The following is a 6,896-nucleotide window of genomic DNA, read 5'->3' as shown; positions in this document are numbered from 1 at the left end:
CATAATCTATTTCATTATCTTCTAGATATAATACTTTGAAGTCTACATTGTTTTATAATATATAGATTCATTAATAAATGCGTCCTTTCAGATTACATTCCATATAAAAAATTCAAGTTTTGTAAAGGCTATGCTATGTAAGGGCCTTTCTAAGGTGAAGATTTAATACACTGATGTCAAACTAACCTTTAATTCTATGAATTACATGTATTGTTACACTTGTGTTTTTGTAATCAACTTTTTAGTAACTGTTTGTCATTTCTTGCATTTGTAGAATGAAAAATATGGAATATTTCACGAATTATTGTATCATCCTTCTGCAAGTGCCATGTTAATCTCTGTATTGTTGTCATTTGGGTAGACCTGCTGCTGAAGCATGTAGTATCCTCTAAATTTAAGTAGTTAATGATGCAATCTTTATACAGGCATATATCCTTGGTTGCCTATTTGTAACAAGGAACCCTTATTGTCCCTAAAATGCTATTGATCTTATTTCTCTAAATTTCTGTGTATAGTGGGAAAAACTTACATTGTTTGGTCGATTACTCACATTTGCAATTTTTTGTCAATGACTATTTTGTCGTTTTCATTTTAAATTTGATCATATTTTGAAGCCTTTATAGCTAAATCCAAAGGTGATGGCTTTTCAAGTACTTACTTATCAACTGAGTTAACTTTGTGGAGCTAATGGATTCAAAGTAAGCCTTGCTTAAAAGCTACTTCTAAATTTCTGCAGCTTAAAATTTCCTAAATGAGGTCGCAGTGGTACAAATGTCTTCCTGAACCTTTACCCTTCTTCCATGTAGGAACAGACCAACCAGAACATCTTACCCTGACAGCATAGATTGTCTTACTGGAACAAAACTAATCTTAGTTACAAGGGTTCATAGAGAGATGAACACTTCAGACCGAATTGTTCAGAATAGAAGGTATTTTATCAAAATATAATTGTTTATTATACCTATCATTTCAAAAGTAGCTAAAGCCAAGAAGGTGAAAAAATTGTTCATATGCATGTTTACCTAATATCCTGGCCAGTCTACCATCCAACCAGGCAGGAACTTACACTACTGACTTTCTATCAACCAATATTTCCATAGCTCCTGGAGAAGTCCATATGTTTCTCCCGGATATTAGGACTTAATTTGGTAATGTTTTAATCAAAGTGTTTCCTCTTGCCTCTAGGCTGTAAATTTACAAATAGTAAGGTTCTATGTTTAATTCTACCAAAAACTGAGGTAGAGATAATGGAATAATACTTTAAAGCACAGTTGCCTTTGATACCCTAACCACAACAGAACAATGCATAACAATTTCTTATATTATATATACTTATATATTTTATATTTATATGTGCTGATCTTAAATTTCACGCAGTGAACCTTACTAGAATTAATTGATAATTTAACAAATAAATTGAAATTTACTCCCATAAATAGATTGGAACATAATTAGGTTTAGAATATATATTAGTATATAAAAAGTATCAATGCAATGTCTTCGGTATAAACTTGTGATACCTTCTAACTGTTCTTGGTCTTCTGAATTCACATAATAAAAAAAAAGTAAGTATTGTTTTCCTCTAATCTAGAAGATATTTTACACTGCTGCTGTATTTATTGTGTTAACTCGCTAGTCCCAAAGTGTTTTTCTACGTATTTCTGAAACATTCTTACTGATTACACCCAAATTTTGCTGATATGATGCCTAAAAACTATTATTCTTCTGCAGTACCCACGGGTCCAAGGATATCAGATCCCAGTTGCCTGCATCACTAGATAATATGGGCAAGACTTCTCACCTTGGCCCATGCAACATGCTAAGAGAAAGTAATTGAAGACCCATCTCAATTTCTCATTTCCTATAATATTTCAGTACTAAAATACCTCGCAGGAATTAGCAGTAAGCAATTGTGAAATGTAAGACAACTTAAAATGAAAGATGAGATCACAAAATATGAGAGAAAGTACTGTAGTTCAAACTTTCAATTTACAGATGCCCAGCCCATATGAGTAAACAAAATCACAAATGTCACAAGATTATTTTTAATACCCCACTCCTAATGATGAATAAAAGATTTCAGTCCAGCATAAGTAGGCCAAAAAATCCCTGGAATGATAGATCCATAATTGTTCTACCAAGGCTAGGAAAACTTGACTTAGAGGTCAAATATAATTTCGAAAAACATTAATTGAGAAGACCCTTAGAAATTCAAAACACTGGTACTTCAGTAAATCTTGGTTTTGTACTCTAAAATTGTTGTCATTCTCAAACCAATGATAACCTACATTTAATCTCTTGAAAGTATATTCCTTTTCAAATAAACTTTTAAAAATCATATTCACCAAAATAACACTTGACAGGTAGATGATAGTGACATTAAAAGTTTTTCAAGTGTAGGAATCAAGTTACAATAGTTGATTTATTTACCCAGCCCTAATGCCAAATAAGTTCAACCAGTCATTAATGGGTAGAAATAGTATCTCCCACCATTTGCGTTGGTCAGTAGGTGCCTTCCAGAAATGTGTTAAATAGATCAGCCTCCCATAATTCAAACCCAAATATTAGCTAATAAAGTAAATTTCATCACATAAGAAGGTACATTTTAAAAAGTCACTAGTAGTTGCCTTATCATTGTTGCCTTATCATATAATTTCCCTATCTGTCAAACAAAGTAAGAAATATGATTTTAAGTCTTGAATATGGGTACTGATCAGAGATGTGACAAAGATAAAATCTGTCTTCTATTTCTATCATATTCCTCTACAGTAGTAAATTTAATTTTCTTCTTTTTCTAAAACTTATAGGTAGTAGAAAATATCATCCCATGTAAAATAAAATAATCACACACCATTGTACAAAGCCATTTATAAAAACTGGTAGTTAGGTATAAATTCTAAGTGATTTTTAAACTTTCTTGGTGACTAAAGATTAATCTTCCAAAAAGATGAGAATAAAATCATGTCTAGGTGCTTCACATCTCCAGTCTTGCAAATTGTTATTGCAGATGAATGAATTATGGAAATATAAGCTGACATCAGTTCAAGTATATGTGGGATTGAAACTCCATGGAATGTATATAAATCTTTCAAAGTATTAACAGACAGTTTAACAGAATGACTATCAGGAAGTTGAAACCAGAAAGGAATAATAGTAAAGACATAAAATGAATGAAAAATGGAACAAGGGGCAAGTACAGCTAGAATACTCAATGTACAAATGTAATAAAGGAAGTCGTAAATCTGAAAGAAATCTTGGAGAAAGGGTTGGTTGAGAATGATAAAAAGTGACTCTGATCCAGGAGAATTGGACAATTAGTTGGACATATTTAATTGTAACACACTTGCACAACCTTTTGAAATTCAGTTAAAAACACAACTACAAACAAAAACACACAAAAATCACAACCAACAGCAATCTCTAGAGAGTATGTATATGAGCTCACAAAATTTTAAGCAGTTAATGAAGCGCTGTCATGGGAGAAGCAAACAAACTGTTGAAAGAGGGCAGTTTGGTGTAAGGGAGAATTTTGAACACATTTAAATAGATTGTCAAAGGTTATATATCACCTACATCTACTGCAAATATTTTCTTCTGTGAGTATTCTTTTTTGGGGGGGTGTCCGGTCATGGGGCCTGAACTCTGGGCTGGGCGCTGTCCCTCAGCTCTTCAGCTCAAAGCTAGCGCTCTACCACTTGAGCGATAGCTCCACTTCCGGCCATTTTCTTTTTGCTTATGTGATGCTGAGGAATCGAACCCAGGGCCTCAGGCATGCAAGGCAAGCGCTCTACCACTGAGCCACTTTCCCAGCCCCCATTCTTTGAGTATTCTTTGTCTGAACTGGTTACTCCAGTCCTGAGGTACACTTTATAGTTTGTGGAGATAGAATGGAAGAAACAAGAACAAGAACGCATTACACCACTGGAGAGAATACAGTCCTCTATGGTTTCTCTCATCTTTCTTCACTACTCTTTTCTCATACTTTTAATAAAGTCAAGTGATTTTGAATTACATCTTTCCTTCTTTTTCAGAGAATTACTGTTTGGTAATTAAATGTCAATTCACAAATTTTGATGTCTTTTTTTAAAAAGAACTTTGAATTTAAATTCCACTACAACCTTGTTTCACACAGTGAGAATATATTTCCTGGGTAAGGACAATTCTCAAGGGAACCTACAGGATTCACAGCAAGGTTTGTGAGGCTTGTTTGTTTAGTGTGAAAATGAGTCATATTCACCCACATTGCTAGCTCTCAGCTAAGTCTCCACGGATTTCTTTGCATGAAAGCTTATTTTCCCAGACAATTTTAAATTGTCTTAATAGTCTAAGTTGTTAAAACGTTTGAACAATTAAAATTTACCTGTCATAAATTTTAAAACTCTTTTGAAATTCTTTTATCAGAATCGTGAATTCACCTATCTTAATCCTGTCTTCACCATCAAAAACAGTTAACGTGTTGTTTTCATGATATAGTGTCCATGGAACTATTTTCCAGTGCCTTTGTTATGCATATATATGACCATATAAGCTGATGCTGAGCAAAATGAACTCCAAGATATGGAAACAGAAATATTTATTTGCGGTTGTTGGTTTTTATGTACTATGTGATTTCTATTTCTTTTGAGATTTTCCCCTATGGTTTATCCCCTGCTGTGTTTGATTTTGGTACCATGTGTATTGTGTATACATTTACCTTAATTAGGTAAGGGAACAGGAACAAAAAAAAGGTGAGGCAAAGAACAAAGAGCAAACCAATGCAATAGCAATTCTCACAAGACAATAAGTTGGAAATGTACATTAAAACTTTTGAGGGGCATAGAGGTGAAGGAAAAACTGTGAGAAAAATGAGAGAGGGGATAACAAGTTTGAAAAGTTATGCATTCAGTACCTTACAATTGCTGTAACCCCAGTGAACATTAAAATTTCACATTAAAATTAAATTTAAAAAATAAGCTGATGAAATAAAATTTCACTGCTTTGGTATAGTAAACATTATTCTGCATGTAGTAACTTTTAAAAAATCAGTATTATTTGGCATCTAATTTGAATTAATTACCTCTTCTTTTTCAGAGGGTCATCAACTGGAATGATATCCAACTAGACATATTTTTCACAATATACTTGCCAGTATTTTGAAAATAGAATAAATTTAGTACTTTCTTATATTAAAAGAGAAAACAGTTTAATTCTATGGAAACCCATAACTTTTAAAAGTAAATAAGTTGTTAAGAGGACAAAATGTATGTGGTCTTCAAAATTCCTATGACTAATAACTACTCATTTTCAAATTCTGAACATTCCATACCTGAGAGATTCAAAATATACCTGTTTGCATGTTATGTAATTCTGCAATAGATGCATTTTCCAATTGGGTGTTACGGACTGAGAAGTGAACAGAAAAAGAGCCACATTCTGATTTGGGATAAAACTATGAAGCATGTTATAATTAATTCTTCAAGAGTAAGCAGTTGTTTATCAGATTAAGCTATTATTTCATGACCATCAATCACAAGATTTATGCCATAAAGTCATCCTAGCCCACCAGTTTCCAACTTGTAGGGTGCACCTCAAAATTCCCTTAATTCACATCAAGAATAGCTTATCTCCATTGTGAAAATACACTGCACCTCTGCTAATGTGATGCCCTCCGTGTTCTGGAAAGAACACCACAATAAACTGGGTTGCATCATTTTTCCTCCACTGGTATTCTTGCAAATATTATTTATATTTATACTTTTTAACTATCATAGATAATCAGGATTCTAAGATTGAAAGATTACAGTTCAAAGCCTGTGAAGACTCAGGGTCTATGTTGAAGGGGTAGAATGATGCAGGCTCCGGCCTCAGGATTATCTGAGGACTGTGTTTGAGTATTAGGAAAACTCTTGGTATGCCGGGCTAGAGAGGGAAAATGTTCTCTCTCCCTATCTCAAAACACATGTCACAGACTCCTGGGAGCTGATGAAGGAGCTCTTCTGCTTGCTTAATCATAGTTGAACAGCTGGTCAAGCATTTTCCTGAGATTGGAGAAGTGGTTTGAGCTTGCTCTAAAATAGTTTAGATAATAATATACCAAGACAGGGCTGGGAAGGTGCTCAGTGGTAGAGCGCTTGCCTTGCATGCATGAGGCCCTGAGTTCGATTCCTCAGCACCACATAAGCAAAAAGAAAAAAGCCGGGAGTGGTGATGTTGCTCAAGTGGTAGAGCTCTAGCATTGACCTGAATTGCTGAGGGACAGCACCCAGGCCCAGAGTTAAGGACCCACGACTGGACCCCCCCAAAATAATAATATACCAAGGCATTGTCTCATAGGTCAAGTAAAAATATTTCTGTTGAAATTTTTGTGTCAATGTCTTCTTACCAAATCTTGGCAAAGATCATGCTTGCTTGTCTTTAAATACCCACTAACAATAAAGCATAGCATGCACTGGCAATTGCTGTTTGCACTATGCATCCCCTGTGTCCTGGTGATTTCGTTACCCTTACGCAGGAACCCCAAGGCACTAGACAATACAATTGGCACCCAAACAGCGACCCTTCATTGTTGAATTCAGGAAGGGATATTCAGGTAAGTACTTTTAATGACAGGGTGATGGGACAAGTTAAATCTACTCCGTACTTACATATGCTTAAACATTTCCTTGCTGCTTATGGTCTAAATATTTCTTCTTCTGACATAGAAATATGTATTAATGTAGTTAGGGAATGTAATCCTTGGTTCGCCGATGAAGGAATATTAGATGTTGATAATTGGAAACGAGTAAAGAATAACATAGAAAGAGCTATTCGAGAAGGGGAAAAGATTCCTATTAGATTTTGGGTCATTTGGGCTATTTTACGTACCCTTTTTAAAGCTTAGAATGAGGAAAGATTAATAGCAGACTTAAAGAAAGAGG

The 6,896-nt window shown here is 34.4% G+C and overlaps 1 pseudogene; it reads right to left on the bottom strand.

Annotated features, from left to right (window-relative positions):
• Positions 1-278: 278 nt before the first annotated feature.
• Positions 279-378, bottom strand: LOC138836005 (U6 spliceosomal RNA; annotated as a pseudogene).
• Between the last annotated feature and the right edge of the window lie 6,518 nt (positions 379-6,896).

The sequence above is a fragment of the Dipodomys merriami genome, unplaced genomic scaffold (assembly GCF_024711535.1).
Source record: "Dipodomys merriami isolate MVZ:Mamm:240054 unplaced genomic scaffold, mDipMer1.0.p SCAF_246, whole genome shotgun sequence".
Lineage (NCBI taxonomy): Eukaryota > Metazoa > Chordata > Mammalia > Rodentia > Heteromyidae > Dipodomys > Dipodomys merriami.
This window is presented reverse-complemented; position numbering and strand designations above follow the sequence as displayed.